Below are 15,350 nucleotides of genomic sequence, written 5' to 3' on the forward strand. Positions count from 1 at the left end.
TAATGATTCACTGATAATTTGAAGGCATTCGCAGGAGACAATGAACAGGAATCTGACACTTTTGGAATTTAAATAAATTGAAATACCATGGGGTATATGCAATTCCGGGCGAATTGCGGCTTTTTTTCGCCCGTTTTTAAATTCGACACAATTCGACCGTCGAATTCCAGCCGGCGGGTGCCAGAATTAGACATATTCAATAAAAAACGGATTTGACAGTCCCGCTGTCGAAAAACGGACCAATTGACGGATCTGTGCGTCCTGGATTCGACTTTTTGGACGGCACAAAAATGGTTAAAAAACCCTGAAAAAATTGCTTGGGGTTCCCCCTCCTAAGCATAACCAGCCTCAGGCTCTTTGAGCCGATCCTGGTTGTAAAAATACGGGGAAAAAATTGACTTGGGATCCCCCGTATTTTTAGAACCAGCACCGGGCTCTGCGTCCGGTCCTGGTGAAAAAAATACGGGGGACAAAAAGCGTAGGGGTCCCCCATATTTTTTGAACCAGCACCGGGCTCCACTAGCTGGAGAGACAATGCCACAGCCGGGGGACACTTTTATACCGGTCCCTGCGGCCGTGGCATTAAATCCCCAACTAGTCACCCCTGGCCGGGGTACCCTGGAGGAGTGGGGACCCCTTAAATCAAGGGGAGATCAATTCCCACTTTTTGTACTTGAAAAGACGATTTTTCTATTGTGCAGAAGCAAAATGTTTCTTTGCTCCCCATATTCAATTGCCTAAATGTATGCTTTTCCATGATTGACATATAGACTTTTTATGGCATATTCATGTCAGACTTCCACAGCACCGCCTTGTCTCTTCTCTCTTCACAGTCTTTCTGGCAGTGATGAGACATCATGACTCCTCATCATCTTAGCGGTCGAGAAGATTGATGAGCAACAACAGCCTGCTGAGATATCTTCCATTGCACCCTATGGGCACTCTAATGTAAATTAGTGCCAATACGACCAGTGCAGCAGTCATCCAAGGGCAATACACCCTTAGCAACGACACCAGCCTCACCAGCCTCATTATGCACCTGGTTAGTAGTAATTTATTGGGAGTCCTTACATATACGTTGGGTAAATAATAAAAACAGGATTTTAATACCTACCGGTAAATGTAAAATGTCCTAACTGAAACTCTTCCGTAGGAGCCTTCTTGGATTCACACCTAGACACATATTTTCTCCAAATACAGTGTAATGTTTAGATGTTACTCCTTTCCTGGCCTGAATCAGAGTGAGAATGACTTCTTTGGGAATACCCTTTCGGGCTAGGATCCGGTGCTCAACAGCCATGCCGTCAAACGTAGCCGCGGTAAGTCTTGATACACGCACGGCCCCTGCTGCAGCAGGTCCTCGCGAAGAGGAAGAGGCCGGGGATCTTCTATGAGCAACTCCTGAAGATCTGGATACCAAGCTCTCCTTGGCCAGTCTGGGACAATGAGGATCGCTCTAACCCCTGTTCTCCTTATGATCTTGAGCACTTTTGGAATTAGTGGAAATACTGTACACCGACCAAAACACCCACTGGGTCACCAGTGCATCCACTGCAATTGCTTTAGGGTCTCTCGTTCTGGAACATTATCTCTGAAGCTTCTTGTTGAGATGAGATGCCATCATGTCTACTTGAGGAACTCCCCAAAGACCTGACACCTCTGCGAAGACTTCTTGGTGGAGGCCCCATTCTTGTGGATGGAGATCATGTCTGCTGAGGAAGTCTGCTTCCCAGTTGTCCCCTCCCAGAATGAAAATTGCCAACAGAGCTCTTGCTTGTCTTTCTGCCCAGAGGAAGATCTTTGTCACCTCTGCCATTGCCGCTCTGCTTTTCGTTCCACCCTGACGGTTTATGTACACGACTGCTTTTACATTGTCCGACTGGATCTGTACGGGTTGATCTGGTAGAAGGCCATTGTAAATGGCTTTCAACTCCAAAACGTTTATGTGAAGACAGGTTTCCTGACTTGACCATCTTCCTTGGAAGCTTTCTCCTTGTGTGACTGCTCCCCAGCCTCGGAGACTTGCATCCGTGGTTACTAGGACCCAGTCCTGAATCCCGAACCTGCGTCCCTCTAGTAGGTGAGAACTGTGTAGCCACCACATGAGCAAAATACTGGCTCTTCCGGTGCATGTGTAGGTGGGATCCGGACGACTTGTCCAGCAGTTCCCCCTGGAATACTCTGGCATGGAATCTGCCGCTACCATCTTCCCCAACACCCGAATCCATTGATGAATCGACACTCTTGTTGGTTTCAGAATTTGTTTGACCATTCTCTGGATTTCCAGAGCCTTTTCTACTGAAATAAATACCCTCTGTATTTCTGTGTCCAGTATCATCCACAGAATAGACAATCTTGTCGTCAGTTCCAATTGTAACTTTGTAAAACTTATGATCCAACCGTGATGTTGAAGTACTGTCAGGGAGAGTGCTATGTTCTGCACCAACTTTTCCCTGGATCTCGCTTTTATCGGGAGATCTTCCAGGTCAGGAATTATATGACTCCTTGTTGTCAAAGGAGGACCATCATCTCCTGCCATCACCTTGGGGAAAACCCTCGGTGCCGTGGAAGGCCAAACGGCAATGTCTGAAATTGGTAATGATAAGTCTGTATTGCGAATCTCAGATAAGCTTGATGTTGAGGATAAATGGGAACGTGTGAGTAGGCATCTTTTATGTCTAGTCCCCCTCCTCCAGACCGGAAACCACTGCCCTCAGGGATTCAATCTTGAACTAGAACCTTTGCAGGTAGAGATTCAGAGTATACAGGTTTAAAATCAGTATGACCAAACCGCCCGGCTTCGGAACCACGAATAGGGTTGCAATAAACCCTTCTCCTTGTTGTAACAAGGGAACCAGGACAAAAACTTGATCCTGACACAATTTTGTATTGCTGCTGCCACCACTTCCCTGTCTGGGATAGAAGCTGGTAAGGTCGATTTGAAAATACAGCCTAGGGAAATGTCTTGAAACTCCAGTTTGTACCCGTGGGACTCTATTTGTATGACCCATGGGTCTAGGCCAGATTGAACCCAGAACTGACTGAAGAGTTTCAGCCTGCTCCTGTGGTAAAGGAGGGTGCCCCGTAACTTCTAACACATCCTTTATAGCTAAAAACATGTTTTGAATCATTTTTGCTAACTTAGGACCTATTCCCCTGGAATCACTAGTGTCGACACAGGATTCATCGTCCGTGTCGGTATCAGTTCATACTACTTGTGCAAAAGTTTATATGACCCAGAGGGTTCCCCTGTGGATGAAAAGCAGAACTATTAAAAATCCCGTCTTCAACAGATTATTTTCAGTTGTCTGCATGAGATTCAGACTTATCCAATCTCTTACTGATATGATTCACACTATCACGTAAATCTTTCACCCAGTCAGGCTCATGGTGTCACATTACAACTCTGTGTCCCTAACATGGCTCCCACAGAGGGAGAGCTCCCTGCCTCAGACATGTCACACACGTGCACAATCACACCACAGACACTCTAGGGCTTATAGGGGACAGAACCACAGTAAAATCTGTCAGAGGGACACAGAAAAAACATTGTCAGTCCACAACTCAGCGCTTTAATAAAAAATCCCTGTGTCGTGACTTTGTACACAGAGACTTTCCGCTATCTATCTATCTATCTATCTATCTATCTATCTATCTATATATATATATATTGTCAATAATAGGTTATAATTAGAGATGTGCACCGGAAATTTTTCGGGTTTTGTGTTTTGGTTTTGGATTCGGTTCCACGGCCGTGTTTTGTATTCAGACGCGTTTTGGCAAAACCTCCCTGAAATTTTTTTGTCGGATTCGGGTGTGTTTTGGATTTGGGTGTTTGTTTTTTTTAAACCCCCAAATCATAGAATTTGGGGGTAATTTTGATCCCATAGTATTATTAACCTCAATAACCATAATTTCCACTCATTTCCAGTCTATTCTGAACACCTCACACCTCAAAATATTATTTTTAGTCCTAAAATTTGCACCAAGGTCGCCGGATGACTAAGCTAAGAGACCCAAGTGGCCGGCACAAACACTTGGCCCATCTAGGAGTGGCACTGCAGTGTCAGACAGGATGGCACTTAAAAAAATTGGCCCCAAACAGCACATGATGCAAAGAAAAGAGAAAAAGAGGTGCACTGTGGTCGCTGGATGGCTAAGCTAAGCGACACAAACACCACAATATCACAGGAATTATTCTTTCTAATCAATGGTATTATTGGTCTAAATCACTGGAAGAAAATGACAAAATCACTGGAATTATTCGTTCTAATCAATGGTATTATTGGTCCAAATCACTGGAAGAAAATTACAAAATCACTGGAATTATTTGGCAAGATCACTATAATTAATAATTATAAATCACTGATATTAATTGGTAAAATCTCGCTATCGCCTGCCTAGTGAAGTGGAATCTAGATGGGATTTTGTACCGGGGACACAATAACTTCATCAATTGTCTAAATCCCACTGCACTAATGGCTGAAAATGGGCACACGTCTAACAGCGCACTGATTATACTGATCACTGATGATACTACGGAGAACTGACACTGAGCAGCGAGAACATCACTGGACTATTGTACTGTAGTATACTGGTCACCACAATGCTGCACTGACACTGAGCACAGATATTAAGCACTATTCAGGATACTAGAAGTGACACAGAGCTGCAAGATACAGCAATGGCCTACTGTACTGTACTGTACTACTATATACTGGTGGTCACCACAATGCTGCACACTGAGCACAGATATTACCAGGTGTATCTCACATATCGCTCAGTACAGATTACAGGATGTATAATCACCAGGTGTATCACACATAGCTCAGTACAGTATATGGGGTGTATAATCATCACCAGGTGTATCACAAGCTGCACAGTGTTACGTTCTTGATGCTCAGAACGAAAGAGGTGTTGCGTAATGAGTCCAAAGCACCAGAACGTGACGCTGAAATAAAGGCAAGGTGTAGTAATAGCCCCTAGCAGCCTACCTCCGTTGTTTCACCCGTGTGGTCAGTTTACGCCTGCGAGACTATGGTTTCTTGTGCCCACGGCAGCCGCGTTTGAAGGGCGGATTAGGTCTGCCCAACTCCGATGCCCCCAGGTCTTAATGTGAGACAAGGCGTGAACCGAGATGGGATGATAACAAGGGGACCTCTAACTAAACAAAACAGAGAGCTAGGGGCTACCTAGAGACCTAAAACTAAACGTATATGTGGCACAGCCGCCAGAATAAACAGCAACAAAGGAAATGCTGTCCACACGCCGACACATTACTGTTATGTACTGGCGGTGACAGCATATGCAGAACCTTCTGCAAAACACCAGTAACTAGTATAACTAAAGAATACAGCGGCCTAGGCCGATGGACGCGGCAAAGCCGCTACTCACGAAACCGGTACAAATACTGGCAAACGGACAGGAACTCCCAATGTAGCAGACACAGGCTCTCAGAACCGGAGGACAGGCAGAATCCCAAACGACAGACCGGTGGACACCAAGAAGCCAGATACTCGATCAGGCACAGACAAAGCCACAGGACTTCTGGACAGGAATGCTTCAAGGCAGGACACTGGATCGGACACTGGATCGGACACTGGATCAGACACTGGATCAGACACTGGATCAGACACTGGACCAGACACTGGACCAGACACTGGATCAGACACTGGATCAGAGCTGGAAGCTGCTAGACAGAAACTGCTAGACAGAAGCTCAGAAACTATCACCGGCATCTGTGTCAGAATATAACAGGGAGCCCTCATTAATTATGTCATGCAGCTGTCCTGTTGCACGACTCCAAACTGACAAGATGCAATTAACCGACAGGTGAGGCCAAACACATGGAAACAGGCTGCAATTACACAGACTCACCACTGGCAGCAAACAAGAGTCTTCTAAACCAGAGCAAAGGGAAATCCTGGCCTGCAAGAGAACTATAACATAAAATACATAAACGGAAAACAGGAATGAACCACTACCTGTGGTTCATAACAGTACCCTCTCCTTAAGGGTGGGCTCCGGACACCCCATGACACCCACGGGGAACAGAAACAGAAGTATAACATAAAATACATAACCAAAATGCAAAACAGGAATGAGCCACAGCCGTGGCTCATAACACACAGTAAAGTATACAGGGTGTATTATCCCCAGGTGTATCTCACACATCGCTCAGTACAGTATATAGGGTGTATAATCATCACCAGGTGTATCACACGCCGCACAGTACAGTATACAGGGTGTATAATCCCCAGGTGTATCTCACACAACGCTCAGTACAGTATATAGGGTGTATAATCATCACCAGGTGTATCACACGCCGCACAGTACAGTATACAGGGTGTATAATCCCCAGGTGTATCTCACACATCGCTCAGTACAGTATATAGGGTGTATAATCCCCAGGTGTATCTCACACATCGCTCAGTACAGTATATAGGGTGTATAATCATCACCAGGTGTATCACACACCACACAGTACAGTATACAGGGTGTATAATACCCAGGTGTATCTCACACATTGCTCAGTACAGTGTACAGGGTGTATAATCATCACCAGGTGTATCTCACACATCGCTCAGTACAGATTACAGGATGTATAAAATCACCAGGTGTATAACACACGTCGCACAGTTAAGTATACATACTGGTCACAACAATGCAGCAGATATTGAGCACTGATCAGGATACTAGAAGTGACACAGAGCTGCAAGACACAGCAATGGCCTACTGTACTGTACTATGGGGGTCATTCCGAGTTGTTTGCTCGTTGCCGATTTTCGCAACGGAGCGATTAAGGCAAAAATGCGCATGGTTCGCAGTGCGCATGCGCTAAGTATTTTAGCACAAAACTTAGTAGATTTACTCACGTCCGAACGAAGAATTTTCATTGTTGAAGTGATCGGCGTGTGATTGACAGGAAGTGGGTGTTTCTGGGCAAAAACTGGACGTTTTCTGGGAGTGTGCGGAAAAACGCGGGTGTGTCAGGGAAAAACGCAGGAGTGTCTGGAGAAACGGGGGAGTGGCTGGCCGAACGCAGGGCGTGTTTGCGACGTCAAACCAGGAATGAAACGGCCTGAGCTGATCGCAGTCTGGGAGTAGGTCTGGAGCTACTCAGAAACTGCTAAGCATTTTCTATTCGCAATTCTGCGAATCTTTCGTTCGCTATTCTGCTAAACTAAGATACACTCCCAGAGGGCGGCGGCCTAGCATGTGTAACGCTGCTGAAATCTGCTAGCGAGCGAACAACTCGGAATGACCCCCTATATGTATACTGCTGGTCACCAAAATGCTGCACTGTCCTTCTATATACTGCTCACAATAAAACAGCACAGATATGGATAGTATACTTGACACAGAGCTGCAAGATACAGCAATGGCCTACTGTACTGTACTGTAGTATATGTATTCTGCTGGTCACCAAAATGCTGCACTGTCCTACTATATACTGCTCACAATAATGCAGCACAGATATGGATAGTATACTTGACACAGAGCTGCAAGATACAGCAATGGCCTAGTGTACTGTACTATATGTATACTGCTGGTCACCAAAATGCTGCACTGTCCTACTATATACTGCTCACAATAATGCAGCACAGATATGGATAGTATACTTGACACAGAGCTGCAAGATACAGCAATTCGCTACTGTACTGTACTACTATAATTATATACTGGTGGTCCCCACAATGCAGCACACTGAGCACAGATATTTGCAGCACACTGAGAACAGATATGGAGCGTTTTCAGGCAGAAAACGTAAATATTTTCAGCACACTGAGCACAGATATTTGCAGCACACTGAGCACAGATATTTGCAGCACACTGAGCACAGATATTTGCAGCACACTGAGCACAGATTACGGAGCTTTTCAGGGAGAGAACGCAGCCACGTCCTCTCCGTTCAATCTCCAATGCACGAGTGAAAATGGCGGCAACACGCGGCTCTTTATATAGAATACGAATCTCGCGAGAATCCGACAGCGGGATGATGACTTTCGGGCGCGTTCGGGTTAACCAAGGAAGCGGGAAGATCCGAGGCTGCCTCGGAACCGTGTAAAATAGGTGAAGTTCGGGGGGGTTCGGATCTCGGAGAACCGAACCCGCTCATCTCTAGTTACAATACCACAATATACACCCCCACCCCCCTTTTTACACTCTGATACTAAAATCATAAGTTGAGAGGAGGATCAGCGTTTCTTACCTTGCTTTTTGCTGGAAGAAAATGGCGCTGAGCAGTGTGCTGGCTGCCTGAGGGAGAAGCCCCGCCCCTTGCAAAGGCGCGTTGTTCCTCAGCAAACATGAGGTAATATTTATACTGGCGGGGGTGTAGGATTGTGCCACGGCATAATATGCTACTTTTGTCAGTGTAAAAGAAGGTTTTCATGCTGCCCAGGGTGCCCCCCCCCCTCCCCGCGCCCTGCACCCTGCTGTGCGCTGTGTATGGGTAGCATGTCCGCGCAGCGTTCCCGCTCACTGCACGGTACCTTGAGCCGTCATGATGACCGGAGGTCCCTCTTGCAGAACTCCGGTAATAATACTCACGCGTCTTCTGACTTCTGGCTCTGTTAGGGGGGTGACGGCGTGCTGTGGGAGTGAGCGCATAGCCGCAGCTAGTGTTCAGTACCCTTCAGGAGCTAATGGTGTCCTGTCAGCATGAAGCAGAGCCATGAAACTATTTAGGAAGTTGGTTCCTACTTCTTCCCCCTAAGTCCCATGAAGCAGGGAGACTGTTGCCAGCAGTTCTCCCTGAAAATAAAAAAACCTAACATAAAGTATTTTCAGTGCAACTCAGTAGAGCTCCACTGGAGTGCGACCAGTCTGCCTGGGCACATTTTCTAAACAGAGGTCTGGAGGAGGGGCATAGAGGGAGGAGCCAGTTCACACTCTAGAAAAGTCTTAAAGTGCCCATGGCTCCTGCGGAACTGTCTATACCCCATGGTACTGAAGTGGACCACAGCATCCTCTAGGACGTATGAGAAATTAGAAAGCTCATTCTCTTTCAATATGTTAAACCCCATTCTCCAGATGTCTTCTTGATAAATTTGTTGCTTGTGGGCAGCAAATTTTTAGCCATAAACAAACTGAATGAGATGAGACCATTACTTTTCTTATTCTTCTCAATTTAGTTTGTAGCTATCCTAATTTATTCCCATTCCACTGGCTGCAATATTCTCCGCATTAAAATGTGGATTACTCTAACAAATTGGGACCAAGAGAAATTTAAATTATAAGTTTGAATAAATTGACATGTATTAAACTATGTATGGGGTTCAGTATGAACGACTGTCGGATGGGATGCCGGCAGTCACAATACCAATGTCGGCATAAATGCTGCGGCACATTGGGACGCTGACACTAGACGACTGCATTTATTTCTCAAACGGTAGCCGATGCCGTCATCACTTTGCTCCCCTATCCTCCTTAAACCGTGAGGGGAACATTGTTTCACGAATTTAACACCAAACAAAGGTGTCAGCGATTTGGACTTACTTCGGTCTAAAGGGCAAGTATACTTGTTGCTATCACTAATCACTACAGAAACAAAAATACAAAATGTTATCTGGAGATTTATATATCCATTGGAGTGTCTCAGCTTAACCATTTTCCGAGGAACTGTTGATATCAAAATAAGGAGACATTTATACGAATTGTGTCTTTGTTTGCATAATTAATAACCTTTAGGATTTTATTTACTTTTACTAGCAACAAATTGCAACTGTGTATCTGCATATTGCTAATGGTTGATGTGCAAATACAAGTGTATTAATAATCCAGTCTGTGCAAATCATCAAAGGGTATAATACCTTTTTAAATAAAAATACATTTTATGTATATTATTCTTTCTGTTTGTGCTCCCTATTCTCTATTTTTTATGGGAGCAGCAAACAGTACATCAGCAGAGGTTTCTGTGTATTACATGCACCTTTTTCTTTCTTGGTTCAACTCTATGGTAGTCATGTGGTTATTCATTTTTAATGCATATCAATAAACATTGTAATATTTTTACACTTTGACTATACTTTGTAATTTTTTCAAAAGTGCTCCAACAAAAAGAGTCTTCTTTTTTTCTGTTTTCTTGTTACTCAATACAATTTTTGACTCTAGGGAGCACCACCAACAGAGAAAATCCATTATCAGAACATATTCTATTCTATGTTGGTTTATTCAAATAAATTAGTTATTTAATTATCAATTATAATTCACGGTCAGTGCGGTACTCCCCCCTTTTTTCCTATGATGTACTGTATGTTGGAGGAATAATAAAATTAGAAAGCTCCTTCTCTTTCAATATGTTAAACCCCATTCTCCAGATGTCTTCTTGATAAAAGAACCCACCTTGCGGGCAGCAAATCTTTAGCCCATATGTGCACGCAGGGGGGAGGGGGGGGGGTCTGGGAACCTAGAAACCCCCCCTGCCCGCTGATACATCGGTTTAGCTGACTGTTTTTTTTATTTACTTTTTGACAGAGGTACACTACGAGGCTGTGCTCACTAAATATAGGGGGAGGAGCTGCAGCGCAGAGTGCCTGCCAGGCAGCAGTAGCTGGGTAAGGCACTGACTCTAGCATGTGTGTCTGCCACGCATGCTGGCGGGATTCCCGTGGGTGCGTGCCGGCGGGGAGAGAGATGGGGACAGGTGAGAACTTACTTTCCCCTCCCCTCTGTTATGTCCGACAGCAGCAGCAGCTTGTTTGGGGGCGAGGGAGGCAGTGAATAATGGATTATATATACACTCATACTTGCATTGGGGTGAGGGTCAAACACACACACACACACACACACACTGGGGGGAGCTAATAAATGGGTTATATATACACTCATATACTTGTATGGGGGTCAAACATACACACATATGGGTGCAGCTAATAAATGGGTTATATACACTCATATACTTGGATTGGGGTGGGGGTCAAACACACACACACGCGGCAGGGGGCAGCTAATAAATGGGTTATATATTCACTCATATACTTGCATTGGGGTGGGGGTCACACACACACAGTGTATGTGTATATACAGTGCGTGTGTGTGTGTGTGCGTGTGTATATATATATATATATATATATATATATATATATATATATATATAGGAAACCCCCCCTACAAAATCCTGCATTTGCCACTGTAGCCATAAACAAACTGAATGAGATAAGACCATTACTTTTCTTATTCTTCTCAATTTAGTTTGTAGCTATCCTAATTTATTCCCATTCCACTGGCTGCAATATTCTCCACATTAGAATGTGGATTACTCTAACAAATTGGGACCAAGGGATATTTAAGTGATAAGTTTGTTTGGATAAATTGACATGTATTAAACTATGTACTGTATGGGGGTCAGTATGAATTACTGCCGGATGGAATACCGGCAGTCACAATACCGATGTCGGCATCCCAATCTGTGAAATCCTGACAGGGGCAAGGTAAGTCTGATCCCCCTTTTCCCCTACCACCTAACTCTCCCTACCCACAGCCTAACCCTCACCTCAACCCTTAGTGCCTAACTCTAACCTACCCCCGGTGATGCCTAAACCTAACCCCCTCCCCTCTCCGCAGCCTAACCCTAACCCCCCCTGCAGCATAAATCTAAACTTCCCCAGGTGGTGGCTAACCCTAACCCTCCCTCCTCACAATCTAACCTTACCTCCCCTCTCTGCAGCCTAAACCTACCCCCCCTAGTCCTAAGCATAACCTGTCTGCTATACTTACAGTTGGGGTGCCACCTGTCAGGATCCCGACGTTGGTCACCTGACCCTGTCAGGATTCCAGCGTCAGCATTCTGATGAGTTTTGAGATTCCAGCGTCTGTATTATGACTGCCGGGATCCCGACAGCCCGCATCTTAACCGCATCCCTATTGTATGTATGTATGAATGTATGTATGTATGTATGTATGTATGTATGAATGTATGTATGTATGTATGTATGTATGTATGAATGAATGTATGTATGTATGTATGTATGTGTGTATGTATGTATGTTGGGGTTTTTTTTTGGGGGGGGGGATTTTGCAGTACAATTTAGATTTTATTGGCTAATATAGCAATCAAACAAATGTCATTGGTCTCCATATATATAGTGTTTGGATAATTTTTAATTTTTAAGTTACGTTTTAATTCTTATCCTGATACTTATTCTTCAATATTTTGGTCTTGTTGACAATTATCAAGAGTGCACCCACAGAAGAGTCTTCTTTTTTCTTATTTTTGTTCTGCATAGCTCATTACCGAGAATATCAAATAGAAAGAAATGCCCTTTCCTTCCAATTAATCAATTTTGGTATTATAATATATTCTATCTGAACAATTGATACAACCTGTGCGGTATCCCCCAAGTGCTAACATATTCCTTGCTACCTTATCATGCTTCACAGGATCTTACACAGTGCAAGAGTCTTTCTTTTACTGTTCGGTACCATCTTTCCAACAATATCACAAAAAGAAGGTCCTGTGGCACACTAAATACAGAGAGATGAAAGTGAGATAAAAAGAACAGAAGTTGAGAAGACTTGGGCGACGGGGGCAGGGGCTGGTACCAGGCTTACCTCACCACACCAAGGTGGAAATTTATCAAAATTTGGAGAGATAATGGGGGTCATTCCGAGTTGATCGCACGTAGCAACTTTTTGCTGCTTGTGCGATCAACCTGACGCCACCTATGGGGGTGTATATGTAACAAAGTTTCCTGCATAACAAGACCAGCCCTGCAGCTACTTACCCTGTGCGATGGATCCAGCGATGAAGGTCCCGGTCCTGACGTCAGACATCCGCCCTCCAAACGCCTCGACACACCTGCGTTGGACTCACCACGCCTGGAAAACGGTGAGTATCCGCCTCAGAACGCCTCCTGCCTGACCGTCTTCTTGCGATCGCCGCTGCGATCACATTTGTCGCTAGCGGCGTTGTTGCCCGGCGACGATTGTCACCAGGCAACGGTGAGCATGCGCAATGCATCTGTCGTGCATGCGCGATGCATCTACCGCGCATGCGTGATGCGTATGCTGCGCATGCGCATTTCCGACCCGTTCTCACCGCAGCAAAGAACCTCTGCATGCGAACGGGTCGGAATGACCCCCAATGTACCAACCAATCAGCTTCTATCAAACACACCCTGTAAAATAACAGATAGAAGCTGATTGTTTGGTACTGTATCTCTCGCCACTTTATCTTTCTCAAAGGATTGATACTGTACATCTCACCCCAAGGGTGTGAAAGTATCCGGCTATGGCTCTAGGTGGGTACAGTATTTGCTCTGGGGGTCATTCTGAGTTGTTCGCTCGTTATTTTTTTGTCGCAACGGAGCGAATAGTCGCTAATGCGCATGCGCAATGTCCGCAGTGCGACTGCGCCAAGTAAATTTGCTATGCAGTTAGGAATTTTACTCACGGCATTACGAGGTTTTTTCTTTGTTCTGGTGATCGGAGTGTGATTGACAGGAAGTGGGTGTTTCTGGGCGGAAACTGGCCGTTTTATGGGAGTGTGTGAAAAAACGCTACCGTTTCTGGGAAAAACGCGGGAGTGGCTGGAGAAACGGAGGAGTGTCTGGGCGAACGCTGGGTGTGTTTGTGACGTCCAACCAGGAACGACAAGCACTGAACTGATCGCAGTTGCCGAGTAAGTCTGGAGCTACTCAGAAACTGCTAAGAAGTGTCTATTCGCAATTCTGCTAATCTTTCGTTCGCAATTTTAATATGCTAAGATTCACTCCCAGTAGGTGGCGGCTTAGCGTGTGCAAAGCTGCTAAAAGCAGCTTGCGAGCGAACAACTCGGAATGACCCCCTCTGTGCGAGCACTCGTGCTTTAGAGAATTTGTCATTGTGAACTCTGTAAACCAATATTTCTTAACGCAACCGTGTCATAGTTATGTAAGAAACATTTCATAATACACTGTTTCCTGCATGATGCTCTGATTTGCGTTGAGCAACATTACATGATGTAACCTTACTACGTAAATATTTGTTTAGTGAAAGAGAAATAAAAATAAGATGGGCTTTTTTTTAAAAAAAAATAGGTGAAATAATTGTAAACAAATTTTCTATACAATGATATATTTGAAACAACCAAATACGCCGTCGGCTGTATTGTAATAACCAAATTTCAAAATAATATACAATTTTTAAAATGTGTTAGTTCTATGATAGACGTTTCTGCAATAGTACAGTGATCCTGGACGCAGTCACGTTGCATGCTCTGATCTCAACAATAAGCTAGCCAGCTAATAAATAAATATTTTATGCGAGCAATTTCAGACTACTGATTAAATTTATCAATAATGAATGGAATGTTATTTTGGATGATTAGAGTTGTTTCATTTAATGGAATTCTCAAATCATCTCTAACACCTCTGTATAAATGCTTTATGAACTCCAGCTATGCATGCATTTTTGTCAACCTTGCTGGGAAAGCTATGTAATTACAATGGCACCAACTCACCTAAGATGCGTACTTGCCTTCACATACTGTATGTATATATATATATATATATATATATATATATACACACATTAAACCCGTCAGCTGCTTAGCACTGTCACTTTATCAGAATGAATCTATGAAACACTGCACTTGCTAACTTGCTAAGCATTGTCTGTTTGCAGGCAATAAACAAGACACAACTGTCAATGCAGTTCAGGGGTCAGCTGGTTTATGGCGAATACACATATACTGTAGATAAAATAAATAAACTTCAGAAATCAAGATGCATGAAGAATGGCTGAGATTTATTTATTCTGAGGGGTTTTCGTGAAGACGTGGAGGATAACGGTCAGGCTTTGACACAGGGCAGAGCGCGGCCTTTGTGTGTTTACAATTTAACAGTGTTGAGTTTATACGCAGGTCAATCGTATTCTGACAGCAAACAATGGATTCTTATTATTTGTTTATGTTCATTAGCTAATAAATCTAATGATGTTATTTATTCCGTGGGTCAATTGTCAGTCATTCCTCACGAATGCAAAAAATCTGTAGCCTTTATTTCTTGACATTTCTGCATTTACTCAGGTTAATTTGTTTGATTCTGCAGATCGTACAACATGACATATTAATTGTAGCTGGAATGACAGCACATTCATATTATTTTGTCAAGTCTTACTAAATTTAAGTTTTTGAACTGTAATATTCTGCTCCTCTGTCAATTTGTTAAATAACAGAACACTTTTAAACTGTTTGACATAAATCAGCTTACCTATATTCGGTTTGGGGCCCGTGGGCAGACTCTTTGTCGGTTCCCTCCTCCCTGTAGTACAGTAGACTGCGGCATGACGCACCGCGTTCCTGGTGACTTCTCTGCGGCTCTACCGTTAACCGCCAGAACAATGGCTGCTGTGCCTTTTCCCCAGAG

The sequence above is a fragment of the Pseudophryne corroboree genome, chromosome 5 (genome assembly GCF_028390025.1).
Source record: "Pseudophryne corroboree isolate aPseCor3 chromosome 5, aPseCor3.hap2, whole genome shotgun sequence".
NCBI classification, from domain to species: domain Eukaryota; kingdom Metazoa; phylum Chordata; class Amphibia; order Anura; family Myobatrachidae; genus Pseudophryne; species Pseudophryne corroboree.